Consider the following 24,041-nt stretch of genomic DNA (forward strand, 5'->3'; position numbering starts at 1 on the left):
CATCCCGGGTATGATAAAGTTTATAATATAATAAAGAATAATAAAAATTATTCAATAATGGAATCAAATCCTAAAACACAGAAAAAGGGACACTTTTTGGTTGCTATGGACAATCTCCAAATTCCAGGCAGAAAAAACAGTATTTATAATATAAAAGTGCATGCAGGGCACTGCACAGACCACTAGGGACAAAGGAGGTGTGTATTTCTTAAAGCAGTAGTAAACCCACACATTTTTAATTTTTTTTTAAACCTGCAAAGCAAAAGGCATAATGAGCTAGTATGCACCGCATACTAGCTCATTATGAAATACTTACCTTAGAACGAGGCCCCGACATCTGGCCCGATCCACGCCGAGGGAGCTGACATGCTCCCTTGGCGTTTCTTCCGGGTATCGCGGCTCCGGCGCTGTGAGTGGCCGGAGCCGCGATATCGTCACTCCCGCGCCTGCGCGCGGGAGATCTCAGTCCGGCCGCTCGGCTGCTGCCGGATTTTGACGGCGAGAAACCCCTTGTGCGCATGCGCCGCTGCAGTCAGCGGCGCATACCGAGGGGAATATCTCCTAAACCGTACAGGTTTAGGAGATATTTTTTTTACCTACAGGTAAGCCTTATTATAGGCTTTCTTGTAGGTAAAAGTTAAAAATGTGGGTATACAACCACTTTAATACAGTACTGTAATCTGTAAGATTACAGTGCTGTGTGTGTTTTGTGTGTTTTTCTACTTTTTTGAATTTGCCGCCGATCTCCGCTCCCGTGCGCCATAACGCCGCAGGGAACGGAGCTCGGCGGCATTCGGCACTTTGTGAATCGAGCAGAGGACAGCTCGCTCACACAGCGCGGCGGACATCGCTGGATCCAGGGGACAAGGTAAGTAAGTCTCCCTGTATCCAGCAATGCGATCCCGAGTCTGGCTCGGGGTTACCGCTCCTGTCAGTAAAATCCCAACCCGAGCCAGAATCGGGATTACCGCTAGGGGGGTTAATAAGGAGGGGAGTCCCGGACAGCTGAGTCTCTCGTGCAACATCACTGGATCTAGATGGGACTCAGGTAAGTATTGGGGGGCTGCTGCACACAGAAGGTTTTTTATCTTAATGGACAGATTGCATTAAGATAAATAAAAAACGTCTGCCTTTACGACCATTTTAAATGAATTTACTGCTTTTTGAGGAAAAGAAAATGTAAAAACACACCGTACTAATTACGGCTGGGTTCACACTGGTGCGATGCGGGAAAACTAGCAAATCCTGTGTGGGTTCCGGAATCACAGATGGTTTACACTGACATCTGCGAACCGCTGCGGGTGTCAAAATAAAGTTAATGATACCCCCAGATTGGTTAGCAGATCGCGGTGCAAACTAGTGTAGTCTGTAACAAATAATCTCAGTCTTGTTAATATGGTAAACAGCATTAAAATAAGCTAGTAGATACAAAATGTATCCAGTTGGGGAGAAACTCCACTATATAGCAGCCTAGGTTTCTGTACAGTTTAGTAGGGATCATGTATCATCCCTGTTGCTCCTATTTATAGCAAAGTCACCACGGGACATTCTTTGCTCCAAGGCATAATGTTCTTTTGCGTGGAAAGGAAATGAACAAACCTGTAGTTATTACAGTATATTATATCTCTCCACAGTTGCAATTTAAGACACAAGCTCACATATGTTTTAAATGGGAGGTTCCATAGATCAACCACCAATAAGGTATCATTTTAGTGCATGTTTTACAAATTATCAAAACAACCATTTTCAAGGGGGGTCTTACTATAGGAAAATAGGCTGTTCACATGTGGTGAAATCCCCAAATCACAAGCAAGATAAAAAAAGATGTATTTTTGCATATGATTAAATGATGGAAGCCAGCAGTGTCACCTCATTCACTAAGCCAAGGGAAAATGTCTTTGCAAAGTGAGCATTCTATTGCCTTGCTTTTAGTAAATCAAATGCAAAGTCTCACTCATTCATTATCCAAGTAGTGAACCCCACCTAATACATAAACCCAACAGATTTGAATTCCATTTGTATTGTGAAAAGTATCAATTATCAGCCATCTCCGTAACACTTGCTGTCCTCAGTGGCATCGAGGGCTGACCCAGGCTATAGCCCTGAGTGGGCCCCCAAAAAGCCCCAGGTCTCGTATTACTCAATGACAATTATTTCCCCTGAGTCCCAATGCCTGGGGTTGGCTGGGAACTCTGGGCTATTGGCTACCTGCCCCGGGGCTGCTTTGCAGGACCAATCCTGGGTGGGTGCACGGGCAGTCTCTGAGGAAAGGGGGGGCGAGCCCTGCCGGTTTACACAGAGTGGGGATCTCCTGCTTACCAGGCATGGCCGAGAGTCATATGATGTCCTGCCTCCTATGACGGACGTCACACTGGTCCAATGTCAGGACATGTGATGTCCATCATAGGAGCTGGTCCTGGAGGCGGGACTTAGTGTGACAACGGCCACACTGGGTAAGTGGAGGATTACCGCTCTATGTAAACTGGTGGCTCTCCTCTCCTGGCAAGGCTGCATTGATGGGCACTGGAAAGGCTGCGCTGATAGGCACATATCAGCACTGTTGAGGCTGCATTGATAGGCATTGGTGAGGCTGAGCACTGGTGAGCCAGGCAGCAACCAGCAAGTGAGCCTAACTCCTCCCCCCATGATGCTGGGCTTGGGATGGACTCGCTTTAAAATGTGGGAGTGGTTATCATATTAACCTTTGGGCTGACACCACTGGTCTTTTTCCTACCTAGCAACACCAACATGGGTGTCCTTGAGATGTTACATAGTTAGTAAGGTTGAATAAAGACACCAGTCCATCCAGTTCAACCTGAGTGAGTGTCTACAATTGTCCCTCTCCCTGTATATTGCACACTCACATTGGTCCCTACCCTCAAGGAGCCCACCATCCAAGGTCCCCATTCATATACTAGGGCCAATTTTTGGACAGAAGCCAATTAACCTACCTGCATGTCTTTGGAGTGTAGGAGGAAACCAGAGTAAACCCATGCAGGCACAGGGAGAACATGCAAACTCCAGGCAGGTAGTGTCGTGTTTGGGATTTGAACCAGCAACCCTTTTTACTGCTAGGTGAGAGTGTTAACCACTACACCACTGTGCTGCCCCTGACAAGCAGGCAATCGCAATAAAATGCAAATTATTTTATTTACTTCAGTCTACCAGTGTAGGCACAAATTATTTCCGGCACCAGCAAAGCTGGTAAGATTATATGGAGATTGTGAACGTCTGCATGACCAAAGGAAGATACTTGCCTATATGGAGGTTGGCCAATAATGATGCTAGCCAATATAAGTGTGATAAGTTCACCAGAAGACCTAACTGTTTTCATTGGTCATGAAAGAATTATATAGTGACAATGGGGCGGTGTCACATGGTATATGTCACATGGGTTGGTCACATGGGTTGATGTCACATGGGGACTATGACATCGTAAGGGGGCGGGGTCACCATGTGACACCAACCCATGTGACATATACCATGTGACACCGCCCCATTGTCACTATATAAGTGGCCGCGCAGCGCGGCTCTGGCATTCCGGCCGGAGAGATCGTCGAGGCAACATCTCCTGGAGAAGAAGAAGAAGAAGAAGAATGAAAGGCGGCGGTGACAGCGGCGACAGAAGACCGGGCCACCGCCTGTAAAAGAGCTAGAAGAAGGCGCGGTGGCCCGGCAGAAGAACCGAAGAGGGGGACAAGACCCCCGAAGTCGGGAGAAGAGGCCGGCGGCGGGGAGGAAGAAAGCCGGACTCCTCCGCTAGCAAAAGAGCTACAAGAAGATAGCGGAGGAGTCCGGCGAGAAGACCCCCGAAGACGGAAGACCCCCGGAGCTGTGCAATAAAATATTTTAACCCTGTGTTGTGTTTTTTTTTGTACTTTTTTTCACAGGTGAATGGGTAGGGGTACATTGTACCCCATACTCATTCACATAGGGTGGGGGGCCGGTATCCGGGCCCCCCTTATTAAAGGGGGCTCCCGGATTCCGATAAGCCCCCCGCCCGCAGACCCCGACAACCAACGGCCAGGGTTGTCGGGAAGAGGCCCTTGTCCTCATCAACATGGGGACAAGGTGCTTTGGGGTGGGGGGGCCGCGCGGCCCCCCTTCCCCAAGGCACCCCCCATGTTGAGGGCACGCGGCCTGGTACGGCTCAGGAGGGGGGGGGCGCTCGCTCGCCCCCCTTTCCTGGCCGGCCGGGTAGCGTGCTCGGACAAGGGTCTGTTGTGGACTTGGGGGGGCACCCCCACGCCGATTTTTTTCGGCGTTGGGGTTCCCCTTTAAGTCCATTCCAGGCGGCGCCAGCGACGTCTCCTTCACGGGCCCCGACTACCTGGAGACGCACTCGAAATGAGTGGACTTTCCTCCGCGTGTGTGGGCGAGTCCGTTCATTTCAAAAGTAGAGCGGATTGTATGGCGGACTTAGTCCGCCGTATTAGTCCGCTCAAAAAGTGCCGTGTGTGGGCAAGTCCTTTCATTCAAAAGTTTGGACGGACTGTCTGTCGGATTGTCTGACGAACTTAGTTGGGCAGACAATCCGCCCGTGTGTACGCGGCCTTAGGTATCACATTACATTGTCATATGAGGAACTAGGTAGAATGCTAAAATGCCTATTTCAATATGTAATATCACTTTATAAGCTTATTAAAACCTTAACTCTACTTCAGATAACTGCTAGCAGCCCACCTCTTTGTCTCGAAGCCGAACCGCAAAGAATTATAAAAAGACTGTGCCACTTTTCCGAGAAGTGCACCCAAGACAGACATGACATCAACATCCAACGTCTCGTCTCAAAGAAAGCGGAAGAAGTTACAAAAATATCCAATATAGCTATGATCAATTACTAAACTTGCTAAATCAGCTGAAAGCATATATTCATACATTTGGTACAGTAATACAGCAATATGTTGCAATAATATGTTTTGCATATATCTCGTCTTGCTTGTTTTTTTCCATGTTCAGTCGGTATTATATAAAAGGCAAAAGAGGAACTAAAGAACAGAAAGTAATTTTCACACTGGACAAACGGTGTCAGGGTGATTACTTCATAGCATGCATGCTTTATACTTAATGATTTGATCAGGGGCACATATAAAAAATACCAGACCTTGGTTCTGATCCAAAACATTGGCACACATACATGGGAACCAAAGTCTCTCTAGAAAAAACTGTTAATAAAAGGGATAAATAGCTACCATCACTGTTGATTCAGAACATATCACACTATTGGGAAAATCTAATATCTAAGTACCTGAGAAATGCATCAAGATAGAAAAATGGTTAAGAAATACAAGTTAGAAACAGGGAGAGAAGAGAAAGAGAATAAAAGAGAAATTGAAAGTGGAAGAGGATCAGCCAAGGCCCTGCTAGGGGACAGTTAAGTATTGAATCCACGGGTCCCACGTTTTATCAGATTCTGTCGTATTGTTATGAAGAATGCAGGTAAGTTTGTCATTAACCATAATCCAATTCAATTTGATTTTAATGTAGTCAAGTGGCACAACCGATCATTTCCAGTGTTTAGCAATAGTGATCTTTGCTGCCAGGAGCATAAAGGATCGATTTTGTTGATTTTTATGGGACCCCTCTAGGCAATTCCTGAGAAGCTACAAAAAATTTTGGACTCTACAAATATTCACTCCTGTCACTGAATGAATGAATTTTGTATTGTTTTTAATGTCACAAAGGGGGTTATTTACTAAAGGCAAATCCACTTTGCACTACAAGTGCAAAGCGCACTTGAAATTGCACTGAAAGTGTACTTGGAAGTAAAGTACCTGTAGATCCGAGGGGGACATGCAAGGAAAATAAAAAAAACTGCATTTTAGCTTGCATGTGATTGGATAATAAAATCAGCAGGGCTTCCCCTCATTTCAGATCTTCCCCTCAGATTTACAGCGACTGCACTTCCAAGTGCACTTTCAGTGCAATTTCAAGTGTACTTTGCACTTGCAGTGAAAAGTGGATTTGCCTTTCTTAAATAACCCTCAAATTGTTTCTTGCATGTAAGTAACATGGTTCCTTTAACCACTTGCTTACTGGGTACTTAAACACCCTTCCTGCCCAGACCAATTTTCAGCTTTCGGTGCTCTCACACTTTGAATGACAATTACTCAGTCATGCAACACTGTACCCAAATGAATTTTTTATCCTTTTTTCCCACAAATAGAGCTTTCTTTTGGTGGTATTTGATCACCTCTGGGGTTTTTATTTTTTGCGCTATAAATGAAAAAAGACCGAAAATTTTTGAAAAAAAACGTATATTTCTTTGTTTCTGTGACAGAATTATGCAAATTATTAATTTTTCTTCATAAATTTTGGCCACAATTTATACTGCTACATATCTTTGGTAAAAATAACCCAAATTAGTGGATATTATTTGGTCTTTGTGTAAGTTAGAGAGTCTACAAGCTGTGGTGCGAATCGCACAAAATCGATCACATCTGATGTACTGGTGGACTATCTCGCTTCTTGTGACCCGAACAAGTCAGGAAAGTACAAATACCCCCCAAATGACCCCTTTTTGGAAAGTAGACCTTCCAAGGTATTTAGTAAGAGGCATAGTGAGCTTTTTGATGTTGTCATTTTTTTCCCACAATTCTTTGCAAAATTAAGATTTTTCATTTTTTTTTCTCCACAAAATTGTCATTGTAATAGGTTATTTCTCTCACATGGCATGTGTATACCACAAATGACACCCCCAAAAAAATTCTGCTACTCCTCCTGAGTATTACAATACCACATGTGTGGGACTTTTTCACAGCCTGGCCACATAGAGAGGCCCAACATGCAGGTAGCGCCATCATGTGTTCTAGGAACATAAATTACACATCTAACTTGTTGACTATTTATTACACTTTTGAAGCACCGGGACAATGACACGTGACACTGATGACAGATGGCACTGATACGTGGCAATGATGACACTTATACGTGGCACTGATGACACGTGGCACTGATGACAGATGGCACTAATATGTGGCACTGATGACAGATGGCTCTAATATGTGGCACTGATGACACGTGGCACAAATACGTGGCACTGAAGACACGTGGCACTAATACGTGGCACTGATGACAGATGGCACTAATACGTGGCACTAATACGTGCCACCGATGACAGATGGCACTAATACATGGCACCAATGACGTGTGACACTGATGACAGATGGCACTGATAAGTGGCATTGATGACACGTGACACTGACAACAGATGGCACGTGACACTGACAGGTGGCACTGATGACAAATGGCACTGATACGTGGCACTGATGACAGATGGCACTAATACGTGGCACTGATGACAGATGGCACTATGTGGCACTGATGACATGTGGCACTGATGACAGATGGCACTTATACGTGGCACTGATGACAGATGGCACTGGGGACAAATGGCACTGACAACAGGTGGCACTGGGGGCAGGTGGCACTGGGGGCAGGTAGCACTGGGGGCAGGTAGCACTGGGGGCAGGTAGCACTGGGGTGGATGGCACTGGGGCAGGATGGCACTGGGGCAGGATGGCACTGGGGCAGGATGGCACTGCTGGGGGGGGGATGGATGGCACTGCTGGGGGAGGATGGATGGCACTGCTGGGGGAGGATGGATGGCACTGCTAGGGGAGGATGGCCCTTTTTCTTTTCCTTTTTTTTTTTTATCAAAGCAAAGTAGAATGGCTGCCGCTGCAGCCGTTCATCTCTCCCCTCTCACACTCTGTGTGAGGAGGGAGAGCGGCGCTGAGAGATGATCTCATATGTTTACATATGAGATCATCTCCCATTGGACACGCCGACCGCGCTGTAAACGGCCGCTGTGATTGGCCGTTTACAGCGATCTGTGTTTGCCTGTCCCCGGGGGACACGGCGAACACAGAACTTCCGCGATGAGCGCCCGCGGCGGCGCGCATTGCGGAAGTAAACATTAGGACGTCCAGGGACGGCCTCCCGGACGAACGCGCCTGCTCTACGGCTCTGTGACTGGCCGGAGTCGCGTGACGTCACTCCAGCGCATGCGCGCGGGAGCCGACAGTCACGGCATGACCCGAGCTAAAAACGGCACAGTGTGCCTTTTCTAACTCCGGTGCATGCGCAGAAGAATTCGATGTACAGCATTTTGCAAATATCTCCTACCACCTACAGGTAAGCCTTAATCTAGGCTTACCTGTAGGTTAAAGTGATCTGTAAAGCTAAACCACTTCTCTTTCAGTCTCATTGTGTGGCCCGTGTCATCTTACACTTCCTGAGACTGAATAGTTTTTTACCTATGCTGGGATCACCATTGAGGTATTTGTATATTGCTATCATATGTCCTCTTAAGTGTCTCTTCTCCAGGGGGAATACATTTAGTGCTTGTAGTCGTTCCTCATTATTGAGGTCCTCCAGTCCCCTTGTGGCCCCTCTCTGAACTCTCTCCAGTTCCAGCACATCCTTCCTGAGGTTTGGTGGCCAGAACTGGATGAAATACACCAGATGTGGCTGAACCAGAGTTTTATAAATTGGCAGGAACATCATTTTATATCTGGAGTAAATTCCCTTTTAACCAGTTCCTGACCGGCGCACATCGATGTACGTCAGCAGAATGGCACGGGCAGGCATATTGGCGTACAGGTACGTCCAATCTTCAATGCCGCCCTGCCACCGCGAGCGCACCACCAGTGGCGCGCTCGCGTGCCGGTCGGGACCCCCGTGAGTCCGGTCGCGGGTCCCGTGGACTCGTTCGCTGTGGGCATACCCGCGATCGTCTCACGGGACGGCTGAATGGAGGAAATGCCGTGTAAACAGCATTTCCCCATTCTGCCTAGCAACTAGTGACGCTGATCTCTGCTCCATGTGATTGGAGCAGAGATCAGTGTTCACTAAATGAAAGCCCAGCCCCCACACAGTTAGTAACACACCCCTAGGAACACTTAACCCCTACACTGCCACCCACTGGTTAACCCCTTCACTTCCAATGTCATTTACACAGGAATCACTGCATTTATATAGCAATGATTACTCTATAAATGACAATGGTCCCAAAAATGTGTCAAAAATGTCCGATGTGTCCGCCGCAATGTCGCAGTCACAATAAAAATCGCTGATCGCCAACATTAGTAGTAAAAAAAAAAAAAATTATTATTAATAAAAATGCAATAAAACTATCCCTATTTTGGGAACGCTATATCTTTTGCGCAAACCAATCAATAATCGCTTATTGCGATTTTTTTTACCAAAAATATGTAGAAGAATACGTATCAGCCTAAACTGAGGGAAAAAACGTTTTTTATATATTTTTGGGGGATATTTATTATGACAAAAAGTTAAAAAATAATGAGTTTTTTTCAAAATTGTTGCTCTATTATTGCTTATAGCACAAAAAATAATAACCGCAGAGGTGATCAATTACCACCAAAAGAAAGCTCTATTTGAGGGAAAAAAAGGACGTCAATTTTGTTTGGGAGCCACGTCGCACGACCGGGGAATTGTTAGTTAAAGCGACGCAGTGCCGAATCGCAAAAAGTGGTCTGGTCTTTGACCAGCAAAATGGTCCGGGGCTGAAGTGGTTAAAGGTGCATTCCAGTCAAGTGCAAATTGAGACTTGAGATGCATAAGGAAACACTGTAAACTTTTTTGTTCATTTGCCTTTACTATCCATTGGGTGTAGTCAGTGATGAGACTGACGTGAAAACAGGTAGCTTACACCTCACCCTATAGTTTACCCAAAGTACACTTCCGGTCTGTAAGTGGTTAATGCATGCTAATAGTTTGCTGGCTTTGCTTGCTGCAGCTTGACATTGTATACTATTGCTCAGTCTATCTTCCACTAGGACCCCAAGGTCTCCATCCTGGATTCCCGCAGAGGTTCTCCCCTTAGTGAGAACCTTGTGTTTATATTTTGAACTCTCGAGTGCATTACTTTACATTTTTCAACATTAAACCTCATTTGTCATGTGATTGCCCACCCCATTAATTTATTCAGGTCCTCTTGTAAAGTTTCTATATCCTGCTGTGATGTTATTGCCCTACTTATTTTTGTGTCATCAGCAAACACTGAGATTGAGCTATTTATCCCATCCTCTATGTCAGGGATATGCAATTAGCGGGCCTCCAGCTGTTGCCCGAGGGCTTTCACACTGGAGCGGTGCGCTGGCAGGATGTCAGGAAAAGTCCTGCCAGCAGCTTCTTTGGAGCCGTGAAGGACCGGTGTGTTTACTGCTCCTCCCCTGCTGCTCCCCATTGAAATCAATGGGGCAGCACTGCATTACTTCCGGCAAAACGTTGCTATTGCGGCTTATTGCGGGTGGTTTTAACCCTTTCTTGGCCGCTAGCGGGGGTAAAAGCTCCCTGCTAGCAGCCAAAATGCACTGCAAATCCAACAGTAAAACACCGCTAAAAATAGCGGCATTTTACCATCGACGATATGAGTGGCTTGGTGTGAAAGCCGTCTAAAGCTGGCTACACATTATACAATTTTTAAGCGCAATTTTCCTTTAGATTTACCAAAATCATATAATGTGATGTCAATGCTAAACACTTTCAAATTGTATGCAATCAGGCAGGCCCTTGCACTACACAGTGTAAGGTAAATCTAAAGCAGTGTTTCTCAATTCCAGTCCTCATGGCCCACTAACAGGTCACGTTTTCAGGATTTCCCTCAGATGAAACAGCTGGGGTAATTACTAAGGCAGTGAAACTGATCAAATCACCTGTGCAAAATAATGGGAAGCCTGAAAACATGACCTGTTAGTGGGCCATGAGGACTAGAATTGAGAAACACTGATCTAAAGGAAATTGAACAGAAAAAATGTATAATGTGTAGCTAGCTTTAGACTGGTAAGGATGTGAAACTCCCTTCCACAGTTGGTGGTGTCAGTGGAGAGTATAGATAAATTCAAGCAACTTTCAGATGGGTTTATTTGTGAACATAATGTACAGGGATATGGAAAACAGTCATATATACAAACATCCTCAGATTGAACTGTATGAGCCGATGTATTTATATACCCTTAAAGTGGTTTTAAACCCTTACAAACCACTTTGACCTACAGGTAAGCCTAGGTTAAGGCTTACCTGTAGGTCCAAGAAATACCTCCTAAACTTACACGGTTTAGGAGATATTTCCTAAAAGACAGTCACAGCTGTCTACGGCGCATGCGCCGTAGACAGCGGCATGCAGGCACACTATCGGCGTTAGCAGCATGCCGCTGCTAACGGCAATATGCCATTAGTGGCAGCTCCCGTGCAACATATGCCCTTACCAAAGGGTAAGCAATACAGGGCCTGTAGTATTAAATCTGTGGCATCAAATAAACCTCCAGACATCCATGGCAGGAATCAGCTGTGGTTAAAATGAGGACAAGCCAAACGATCCAAACTCAAAGGGCAGACCAGTAAGCAGAAATCACGATCCCAATGAAAAAGGAAAACTCAACATAGTGTAAGTCCATAAAACACAGTTTATTTTATAAGCAAAAATATTGACTGGGTGCGCTCAGTGCACAGTTTTGAAGCCAATTAGAGCCTCAGGCTTCCAAAAAAAACGGAAAAAAAAAACGGAAAAAAAAAAACGTGTGCGTTAGCCACATGGTGTAGCTGAAAAACGGAAAAACATATGATTGAGTAAACGATAGCAGTGTCATAGTGCAATAATGTACAGTAGGGGGCCGTGTGGCATAATATGTTTAAGTAATGCAATGTTGTATCTGGCCCAGGGGCGTAACTATAGGGGGTGCAGCAGTCGTGACCGCAACTGGGCCCTGTGATGCAGGGGGCCCATGCAGCCCCCTCTACATATGGCCAGCAGCAGCATAAGCAGCTAGGGGTACCAGTGCACCATGCACACGGGTGGCTGGAGGTGGAGGGTGACTAGAGCCCCGTACACACGAGCGGACTTTTCAACATCCAAAGTCCGTCAGACCGAGTCCGTCAGACTATCCGATCGTGTGTGGGCTGCAACGGACTTTAGCTTCGCAAAAGTCTGACGGACTTTAGAAATGAAGCATGCTTCAAATTTTCCCGACGGAACTCCGCAGGACCCGGTCCCCTTCGAAAAATCCGCTCGTGTGTATGCTACTCCGACGGACTAAAACCGACGCTAGGGCAGCTATTGGCTACTGGCTATGAACTTCCTTATTCGAGTCGGGTCGTACGTCATCACGTTAGAATCCGTCGGAGTTTAGTGTGATCGTGTGTGGCCAAGTCCGTTCGGCCGAAAAGTCTGTCAGAACTCCGGCGGAACTCCGGCGGAACTCCTTTGGAAGTCTGTCGGACATAAGTCCTCTCGTGTGTACGGGGCTTAGCAGAGCTCCATGCTCGACTATCGCACTGGCTGCTCTTTAGTTGTGCATTCCCCGCATGACCTGTGTCCTCGGCCGGCTCCTCAGAGTACCCCTCTCCTGCTCCATGCATTGCCGCTCAGTCCGATGTCTGTTCTCCCCAGCCAGAGTCCCCCCCCCCCCGAGTCCGGCCCCCACTGCACTGCATACTTCTCCCGTGTAAACAAACTTTAAGCACACAGATGCAGTGAAGCCCTATGAGAGCCCCCCGGAGGACACTGCAGGCTTGTCCGCCAGCCCCCCTCCTCCCCATCATACACAGATGATAAAAGGTCTTTCTGCGAGATATGCTGATCGCCCGTCCAGCACACTGGATGGAGCCCAGGCCAACATGGATAAGTGTGTGGCCTACAGCTTGGTCATGGTGAGTGAGAGGACCCCATCCCCTACACATTATTACATACCCCCTCCATCTCCCCCTGGGGACAGGGACCCCTTCTCACGTGGGGACAGGGACCCCCACCTTCCCTGGGGACAGGGACCCCTTCTCACCTGGGCGCAGTAACTTCATCTGCCCTGGAGAAAAGGACCTCATCTCTTCTGAGGACAGGGACCCCATCCTGCCTAGGGACAGCACCTAAAAATGTAAAAAAAAAATTAAAAAAACTACTGATATCAGTGGTGGAACTACAGGGCTCACAAAGGTCATACCTGTGACCACGCCCTGGAGTTCCACCGCCGGACTCGGAGGGAAGGGCCCTGGCCGGGGTTCAGGGGGGCCCTTCATGGTTTCTTGCATCGGGGCCCTGAAGGTTCTAGTTACGCCACTGATCTGGCCATAGGGAAGAATCAGGAATCGTGTGAAAATGGGAAAGGTTGGGATTTCCCCACAGTGGGGTGTATGGAGAATACGTATTGTTCACCACATATATAGCCCTAGCTTGCTTCCAAACAAGAAGTGTTGTTTTCATTAGGACAGTAGTCTCATGGCTAAACCGGCATCCTTAAAAGGGCAAATTACTGATGGTCGCATAGGAACCAAGTAATGCATCTTTACATGTAAGGGCAGCATTTTCTCTAGGCTGTGCAAACCACCAGCGAACCATCACAAGAACGGTTGCCCGGTAATATAGCAAAATAAATTTGGGAGAGTCAAGCCGCTGCAATCAAGCGGAAGGTATAAGACCAACTTAGCAATTCTAGGGGGATGTCTGGTCCACGCGAAAGAAGTGATTGTTTTTTCCAATTTGACAAAGAAAGACTTGGATATAGGTACCAAGGTTTAATACAAAAATTTAGGTAGAATACCATCTTAATAAGATGTACCCGACTAATAGTGCTAAGGGGAAGAGATGCCTATGTGGAGCATTTCCTAGTGAATGTGAGAAACAGCGGAAGATTATCTGTCATATAGCATGAAAGGTTACGTTGAACCTCACCTAGGTAACGGAACTTCATCACAGAACCACAGCCTTAACTACTTCAATACCAGACACTTTCATCTCCTTCCTGCCCAGGCCAATTTTCAGCTTTCAGTGCTGTCACACTTTGAATGCCAATTACTCGATCAAAACTGTACCCAAATGAAATTTGTTTTATATTTTAAGACATATATACATAAAAATTGATCAATGTACTGTCGGCCTCTCATTTCTTGAAGCCCTGAAATGCCAGGACAGTACAGATACAAATACCCAATAAATGACCCCTTTTTGTAAAATAGATAGTCCAAAGTATTTAGTAAGAGGCATGGTGAATTTTTACTTCACCAGAGTAGTACAGCATCATCATATGACAGGCGTGGCGGTGATAATGGGCACTGACTGGTGATAGTATGTAAAAAGAAAAAATAATCATATATATATATGAATATTTTTTTTTTTAATTATTTTTACAAATTTGTTTATTACATGCTGTGATCAGAGCAGTACAGTGTCACCAAAGTGACACTGTACTGCTCTGGAGAGGTGATCAGGATTTTTTTTCTTCACTATAATTGTTTATTACAGTGATGATCTGATCACTGTTATAAGCAATCATTTTTATGAATGGCATCCATTCATGAAGTCCATGCAGCATCCACGAGGCAGTGGCAGAACTACCAGGGTCACAAAAGTCGCACTTGTGACCGGGCCCTGGTCTTCCGCCACTGTAAGAGGGCCACAGTGGGGTTGCTGTCTGCAGAGCTCTGAGCTGACAGCATCTCTCTCATGCAGCTCAGAGCCTGCACTGACAGTTCCCCCTCCTCTCTTGCACGGATGGGAGAGGAGAGAGACGATCTGCTCTTTCTCCTCCCGCCCCTCTCCTCCTGTGTGTACCACGGGAAGTGTGATGCTGCTAAGCAGCTGAATTTGATCATTCAGCTGCTGGGCTTCACACTTCCCATGGTGCACACAGGAGGAGAGGGGCATGAAGAGAAGGAGCATATTGTTTCTCTCTTCTCCCATCTGTGGGAGGGAGAAGGGAGGGGAAACTGTCAGTGCCGGCTCTGAGCTGTATGAGAGAGACACTCTCAGCTCAGAGTCCTGCTGAGGAGGCACTGATAGACAGCACTGATGGGCAGCACTGATGGCCACTGATAGGCAGCATTGATGATCACTGATAAGTGGCACTGATAGACAGCACTAATAGGCATCACTGATAGGTGGCACTGATAGGTGGCGCTGATGAGCACTGACAGGCAGCACTGATAGGCTGCACCGATGGGCACTGATACGCAGCATAGATGAGCATTGATAGGCAGCACTAATTGGCTGCATTGATGGACACTGATAGGCGGGACTGATGGGGCTGCAGTAATTACCATTGTAAACAATGTGCTGACAGTCTTGCCCCTTAATGGCTCTCCTTTCCTCACACAGACAGAGCATGGGAGGAAAGAACTGCTGATAACCAGCAAGTCTGTGTACATGTGATCAGCTAATCACATGGTAAAGGGTTGCTGTGATTGGTCCTTTATCATGATCTGTGATCAGCTGTGTCCGAAGGACACAGTAGTCACAGCGCATGCTGGATGTGTGAACCAGGGAGCATGTGGGAGGCAGGGTTCAGGGACGATGTCAATGGATGCCCTTCCAGAACTGGAAGTAGAAGGGTCAGGGGGGCCCTTCAAGATTTCTTGCACCGAGGCCCTGAAAGTTCTAGTTACGCCTCTGCCACAGGGGTGTGCACTTGGAGGACACCATATGAGGGCCACCCACGATAACAGTGCTCTCGCTCACCTGTCATATTACAAAAGGCCAGGGTGGGAGGTGGTTAAAAAAATATGTTTAATAGAAATGATTTCTGTGCGGGCTTTGTGATGCCTCTCTGGAAGCATCCACCAAATGTTGAAAGGTGGACAACTCAAGAGGGGAGTCACCAAAAAAATTATATTTACAAATAAAGATCTGCGTGCCTGTGGCCCTCTTGTTATGACTAAGCATCTGTTTGTGATGTGAAATGCGTTAGCTGTTTTTCCCTGTCTTCTATGCCTAAGGTTTTTGGATTTTAATCTTTCAATAAAGATGCCTTCAGCGGAGTGCGGCCGTGTCTTCAACAGGTCTGGAGCTTTGAGCTGCAATTTTACTTTTACTGTTATGGGGTGTCAGTTTGTGAACTGCTGGAGTACTATTATTTGAAGGAATATGTAGAGGTACATTTTTTACATTTTGTTTAGTAATAAATAAAGTAATAAAATAAATAAAAATAAAGGTATTCCCAGCACACAACCAGCTGCCTACATTTACATTTAATTAAAAAGAAAAACACAAATTGTAAACCATGAGATTAGGTAACCAAGTAGGAATTCCCTCCACCTGTGTGAGCCTCCTGGACAAAACACATCATGTGATGCAATCCTGCTTACAAGCTGTTACCAGTATACAGCATACCTCAGAGATGAGGATCTGTAATTAGTGCTGAGCCCAACATGAACAACCATCTTCTATCTAGATGGATCAGTCACAGGGGCGGACTGACAACTCATGGGGCCCCCGGGCAATAGGAGATTATGGGCCCCCCAGGCAATAGATTATGGGGACACACAGTATACACACAGACACAATATACACACACAGAATACACATAAACACACTGAAAAGGTACTGGAGAGGTGGGGCAGCTATAATCTTGGGATTTTTAGAAAAACACAGATTTTTCCATACTGTCCCTGGTTTTATTGAGGCTGGCAACCCTGATGGGGCCCCTTAGTGGCATGAGGCCCTCAGGCAGTGCCCGAGTGCCCGAATGGTCAGTCTGCCCCTGATCAGCCAGCTGATGATGCTGCCAAAGGAAGTCAGAGTCAGACTTCAGACATGAGTAAACAGCTTAGCTTCAAAATGGATCAGCTGACACTAAACTGATAGTGACCCAAGGCAGTCCTGATAGGGTGGGGGGATATGGCTGTAAAAGCCCTTTGCACATTCTTCACATAATAAGTGGTAAGAACATGTCCTCCACTATGAATTGTATAGGGATCTGTGCCAGTATTTTATAGGGGGTTTCCAACGGTTACCCTAGGGAATTGGTAACAGTGCTGATTGGTGCATTTATCCATGGCAAAGTTTTGTTTTGTTTATTGCTTCAATACTGACATGTATCCCAAAATTATTGCAATTTCATGTGTGTTATCTGAAACAATGTTAGCACTATACAGCGATACACAGATATACAGTGAGGGGAAAGAAGTATTTGATCCTCGCTGATTTTGTATGTTTGTCCACTGACAAAGAAATCATCAGTCTATAATTTTAATGCTTTATTTAAACAGTGAGAGACAGAATAACAACAAAAATATCTAGAAAACTGCATTTCAAAAAGTTATAAATTGATTTGCTTTTTAATGAGTGAAATAAGTATTGGATCCCCTATCAATCAGCAAGATTTGTCATTAAAGACCTCTTTCCTGGTCGCCATAGCCTCAGCTAGGAGGGTTTGAGTTGGCGGCTCTAGGGTATAAAGAACCCTATAAGTCCTTCCTGGTAGACAGAGTCATGCCCCATACACACGGTCGGACATACCGACAACAAAATCCATCCAATTTTTTCCGACGGATGTTGGCTCAAACTTGTCTTGCATACACATGGTCGCACAAAGTTGTCAGAAGATCCGATCGATCAGAACGCGGTGAAGTACAACACGTACGATGGGACTATAAAGAGGGCAGTAGCCAATAGCTTTCGTCTCGTAATTTATTCTGAGCATGCGTGGCACTTTGTCCATCAGAATTGTAAAGGTGGCACAGTGGTGTAGTGGTTAGCACTCTCGTCTAGCAGTAAAAAGTGTCGCTGGTTCAAATCCCAACCACAACACTACCTGCCTGGAGTTTGCATGTTGTCCCTGTGCCTGCATGGGTTTCCTCCGGGTACTCTGGTTTCCTCCCACACTCCAAAGACATGCAGGTAGGTTAATTGGCTTCTGTCCAAAATTGGCCCTAGTATATGAATGGGGACCTTCGATTGTGGGCTCCTTGAGGGTAAGGACTGATGTGAGTGTACAATGTACAGGGATAGGGACAATTGTAGACACTCACTCAGGTTGGACTGGTGTCTTTATTCAACGTTACTAACTATGTAATTATCTATCTATGTAATTGTCTACACACGATTGGAATTTAAACAATCGGATTTTGTTGTCGGAAAATTTTAGGTCCTGCTCTCAAACTTTGTGTGTCAGAAATTCAGATGGAAAAAGTCCAATGGAGCCCACACACGATCGGATTTTCCAAGATCCGATCGCACATTTTCCGTCAGAAAGTCCGACCATGTGTACAGGGCATTATTCTGCTCCTGATGCTGGATTCTATTCCTAAAGTGGCCTCAAGATTCCAAGAGTCAAGAAATCGTGTGCCGACTTCATCTGGAACATGGACAAGAAAATCCTTTTGGATGTCGGGGAGAAACTGAAGACGTATATCCATGGTAACCAACTTCAGGGCATCGATTGCCTGTTTGTGGTTCCCAGAGGTTCACGCAGGGGAGCCAGAGCTTCAAGCAGAGTGATTGCTTCTTGGATTGTGCAAGTGATCTCCCTCTCCTATAAGGATAGGGGGTTTGACCCTTTCGGAAGAAATAATATAACGCTCCACAAGAAGTGCCACAACCGCCTAGGTAGCCGCATGTAGAGAGACTCAATGAAATCAATATGCAATGCAATATGGCAACGTGGTCATCCATACATTACAAACCTTTATTTCTCATTAGCGCATAGATCCATCATTATTGACAACTGTTAATTTTGGCAAAATGTTTATCTCGTTATCCGGAGGCCATAACTAAATCTATTTTGTTTCTGCATTATCCCACCCTGTGTAGCTAGATAGTTTTAAGTAGTAGGCTGACATGGAGCTGTCAGGAAAATGGAAAATTTAATATAAAATACTTACCTCAATTTTCCTTTACTGACGAGTTCCATATCAGCACAGATAACAAGGTGCGGAAATCAAGTTATGGAGGGTGGGAGTCAAATTTATTAGTTAGGTCCTGCAGGTGGGGGTATGGGGTGGAGCATACCCAGTAGCATAGGCGTGAGCACAGGGTGTGCCGGGTGTGCCTGGGCACACCCTAATCACCCCGTGCTGTCTCCAGAGCCCCAGAATGCTGCATCCAAGAGATTGTGTGGCCCACACTGCCTGTGAAACAGTTTCACAGGCAGTAGATTCTGAGAATTGCCAGAGCTGTTCAGTGTATGAAACTGTCAGATAATGACACTGCATGCAGGGAGAGACACCAGCTGTCAAAAGTCAGTGGTGATGTCGGGGTGGGTGGGACCGAATGGCCATCAAACACCAGCCAAAGAGATGGGGTCTGGGCGGCCGCTACATTTATGTGGCCCAGCCCCCTCTCTGAAGCAGCTCAAACATTGGCTGTCCTGTCCACCCCCGACATCGCAGCTGAGTTGTAAGTCAATGTCGGGGGTGGGCGGGACCAAGCTCTAACACCAGCCAATGATTAGGCTGCTTCAGAGAGGGGGCGGGGCCAGAGAAATGTAGCGGCCCGCCCAGACCCATCCTATTGGCTGGTGTTTGGTAACTGTTCAGTCCCGCCCACCACCGACATCACCACTGACTTTTAACAGCTGGTGTCTCTCCCTGCATGCAGTGTATTATCTGACAGTTTCATACACTGAACAGCTTTAGCAATTCTCACGATCTCCTGAATATGAAACTCCCCCTCTCCCCTATCTGTGCCACCGAATGTTGCATATCAGTGCCAACCAGTACTGCCTATCCGTGCCAGTGCTGCTTATCAGTGCCAACCAATTCTGCCTATCAGTGCCAACCAGTGCAAACCAGGGCTGCTTATCAGTGCCAACCAATGCTGCCTATCAGTGCCTGTGCTACTTATCAGTGCCAAAAAGTGCTGCCTATCACTGCCAACCAGTGCCAGTCAGTGCTGCCTATCAGTGCCAACCAATGTTGTAAATCAGTGCCAACCAATGCTGCCTATCAGTGTTGCATATCAGTGCCCATCAGTGCTGCCTATCAATGCCAATCAGTGCCCATCAGTGCTGCTCATCAGTGCTGCTCATCAGTGCTGCGAATCAGTGCCCATCAGTGCTGCCTTTCAGTGCCACTTATCAGTACCAATCAGTGCTGCCAGTCAGTGCCAATCAGTGCTGCCTATCAGTACCAAATTGTGCATCCTAGCGGTGCCCATCAGTGCTTCCAATCAGTGCTGCCTATCAGTGTCAAGCAGTGTCCATCAGTGCTGTCAATCAGTGCTGCAAATCAGAGCCCGAGTGCCCAAAAGTGCTACCAATCGGAGCCCATCAGTGATGCATATAAGTGCCCATCAGTGCTGCCTATCAGTGACAATCAGTGCTGACAATCAGTGCCCATCAGTGCCGCCCATCAGTGCCACCTATCAGTGCACATCAGTGCTACCAATTAGTGCCCATCAACGTTGCCAATCAGTGCTGCCAATCAGTGCAGCCTATTAGTGCCCATCAGTTCTGCCTTAGCAGGGATGGTGGAAACCCCTCTACAGATAATTGCAATACAAATTACCCTCAAGTGCAACAACTGTTTAGTTGGGAGGTTAATTAATTGTTTTAATTACGGTTATAATGTGAATTATTGCTCTAATTATTATTGTGAATTAAAAAGTTAATTTCTCACCACCCCTTCTAAGTCCAGGTCTTTATGGACCTTGCTTTATGCACTGGTGCGCAGTCATGTTGGAGCAGGAAGGGACCATCCCCAAACTGTTCCCACAAAGTTTGGAGCATGAAATTGTCCAAAATGTCTTGGTATGATGACGCCTTAAGAGTTCCCTTCACTGGAACTTAGGGGCCAAGCCCAACCCCCAAAACACAACCCCACACCATATTCCCCCCTCCACCAAATTATTTGGACCAGTGCACAAAGCAAGGTCCATAAAGACATGGATGAGCGAGTTTGGGGTGGAGGAACTTGACTGACCTGCACAGAGTTCTGACCTCAACCCAATAGAACACCTTTGGGATGAATTCAAGAGGAGACTACGAGCCAGACCTTCTTGTCCAACATCAGCGCCTGACCCACAAATGCCCGTCTGGAAGACTAGTCAAACATTCCCATAGACCCATAGACCCACTCTTAAACCTAGTAGACAGCCTTCCCAGAAGAGTTGAAACTTTTATAGCTGCCAAGGATGGGCCAACTCAATATTGAACACTATGGACTAAGACTGAGATGGCATTAATGTTCATGTGCGTGTAAAGGCGGGTGTCCAAATACTTTTGAATATATAATCTATATATATACACACACACATACATATACACACGTATGTGTGCTTGAGCTTTCAGGTGCACACCCTAATGCAATAGGCTGCACATGCCTATGCCCAGTAGTAGGCTGTCATGGAGCTTGTCAGAAAAGGGAAATTGCAGTAAGTATTTGATAATCAATTTTAATTTTTTTAATTTAATGTTGCAGATTTGTCACACATGGGGAAGTGGTCCCAACCCTGTGGTGCTCCCTAGGAGAGGAATGGGGGGGTGTAGAGGGAAGACGGCTCAAACATGTGCACTTGTGCTTCACGCTGAAATGACTGCTACAGAATGTCTAACCATACATGTGCCGTTCTGTAAAGATTCTGCTAGTATGTCACCGTGAGATGTCACGTTAAGTAAATGCTTTACAGTGTGGCTATTCCTTTATTCATAAACATTTAGGCCTCAGGTCTGGATGATGTTAGTGGGCTTATGGTCAGGAGTATGACACAATATGGTGAAAGGTTCTTACCAAGAAGAGGCGAGGAACGGACTTGCACAGCTTGGCACCAATACGTGCCCAATCCTAGGCCCCCTTACACTGTCAGCTGGTTAGTTGATGCACAGGTCAAAGATATTTCTAGGTGGTTACCTAATCTCATGTTCAGAATGCATTTATTATTTTTTTTGTAAAAATAAACTGTGATTGCAGGCCACTTGGTAGTGTGTTTTGCTGGATATGTATTTTTTTTTTCATTTTCCTTTGATTACTTTAGTGCATAGCACCCATCCGGTAGTTTTGGAATGAATCCCAATGCTTGAATGATTCATTTAAGGCCCTCTTATGTGGATATTTCCTTTTACTGAATCATTATTCTGCAGCAGTAATGATTTGATACATATGATTTAAAGGAGTTCTATGCTCACTGCAAACACTTAAATTTTTATAATATTAGCATTATAATAACGATACAAGCAATAGTTATGTATGGCAATCCAATATAAATTGAATCTCCTTTCATGCTGTGAGTGCTGCCTGTCTGCTGCCCATCTCTTTCCACAACTTCCTGGATTCCCTGCATGCTTTGCAGCTTCTCTTCTTCTCATCACTTTGATTTACTTTCAAATAAAAAGTAAATTCACTTTTGTTGAAAAAAAGCATTCCCCTTTGGGCGATCAATGCATATTACAAGGATTTTAACAAACTTTGTTTGCAGATTCTTACCTTTTGTTATTCTGAAGAAATACTTGTTTGTCTGTCTGTGTCCAGGTTCAAAGTTAGGCTGGGTTCACATTGCAGCGATGCAGTAATGCCGCAAATCCGCGGCGGGTTCCCGCATTGCATGCCTCCTGGCGGCAGTTCACACTGCCCTATGCGAACTGCTGGGAGTGTCAGTGAAACGTTAATGACACCCCCAGATCAGTTCGCATATTGCAGTGCGATCTGCAAACTCGGACAGGAATCGGATCGCATGGTGTGAACACCCATGCAATCCGATTCTGCTGCGGACCAAAAAAAGGGTCCTGTGCGAGTTTGGGGCGGGTGCGATGCGAATTCAGCCATACTATCTGTATGGCTGAACTCGCATCGCACAGAGATCGGATGTGATTTGCACTGCAGTGCGGTGCCAATCACATCCGGTTCTCGTAGCCACAGCAGTGTGAACCCAGCCTGAATGTTAATGGGAGTGACTTTATAATTATCAGCCTGCTGATGTACATGAAGGATTCTAATAAGGTAAGTAGAAGGGTCTGCATCCCCATAGATGTGATTTCCCCTTGGGGTATCTCAGCAAAAATTCTATTTTTGTTACAGAGGATGCCCAAAATCTGACTTGTATATTAGTACAAACTTCTGGAAAAATCAGTTAGCCAGTCACACAAGGACATTTCTGGGGGTGTTCCCTACACCACCTGTGTTCAGAAAGTCTTCAGTTTGCTATATATTGCATTGCATTTTACAGAAAATTACAGCACTGCATTGAGAAAGATCATTTTTATTAAAGCGGACCTCCACCCTGAAGTGGAAGTTCCGCTTATCTGATCCCTCCCTCCCTCCGGTGCCACAATCGGCACCTTTCAGGGGGGAGGGGGGTGCAGTTACCTGGATAATCCAGGTATCTGCACCCACTTCTGGGACAAGACCGCCGCAGACCGCCACAGATGCCCCACCCCTTCCCCGTTGTGTTCTAGGAAACACACAGTTCCCAGGACACAGCGGGCACCAGCAGAGACGCGCAGTGTGACTCGCGCATGCGCAGTAGGGAACCGGGTAGTGAAGCCGCAATGCTTCACTTCCCAATTCCCTGACAGAAGATGGCGACAGAGACGAGCGATTGCTCGTCATCTGCCGCCGACATCGCTGGACCCTGGGAAAGGTAAGTGTCAATTTATTAAAAGTCAGTAGCTGCAATATTTGTAGCTGCTGGCTTTTAATATTTTTTTCAAAGGTGCAGAACCACCTTAACTTTTAATTTCATCCATGGCCGGTGTAGCCACCCCCTATTCAGATGTCTGGCCCCTTTTCGGATGGGTGGGCAGGCAGGGGGGTCACAGTGGCTGCATATTATGGGCATAGATGCTGCATATTATGGGCAAAGGGCTGCATATGATGGGCACAGAGGCTGCATATGACGTTCACAGAGGCTGCATATGATGGGCACAGTGGTTGCATATGATGGGCACAGTGGTTGCATTTTATGGGCACAGTGGCTGCATATGATTGGCACAGTGGCTGCATTTTATGGGCACAGTGGCTGCATTTTATGGGTACTGTGGCTGCATATGATGGGCACAGTGGCTGCATTTGATGGGTGGGCAGAGTGGCTGCATTTTATGGGCAGAGTGGCTGCATATGATGGGCATAGTGGCTGCAATTTATGGGGCACAATGGCTGCATATGGTGGGCACAGTGGCAGCATTTTATGGGGCACAGTGGCTGCATTTTATGGGGCACAGTGGCTGCATATGATGGGCACAGTGGCTGTAATTGATGGCACAATGAGACTGCGATTGATGTTTCTTCTCAGAATTCTTCAGTTTGTTTTCACCCCCCCCCCCCCCAAAAAAAAAAAAACATTTGAGCACCAGCTGCCACTGGTGAAATGTGTGGCA

The 24,041-nt window shown here is 46.2% G+C and overlaps 1 protein-coding gene across 1 annotated transcript in view; it reads right to left on the bottom strand.

Moving 5' to 3' along the window:
• LOC143928001 (myomegalin-like) overlaps positions 1-24,041 on the bottom strand; it is a 426,442-nt gene that overhangs the window by 401,422 nt on the left and 979 nt on the right. The window lies entirely within an intron of this gene.

Source organism: Lithobates pipiens, unplaced genomic scaffold (assembly GCF_037356315.1).
Source record: "Lithobates pipiens isolate NorthernLeopardFrog02 unplaced genomic scaffold, aLitPip1_a1.2 Scaffold_23, whole genome shotgun sequence".
NCBI lineage: Eukaryota > Metazoa > Chordata > Amphibia > Anura > Ranidae > Lithobates > Lithobates pipiens.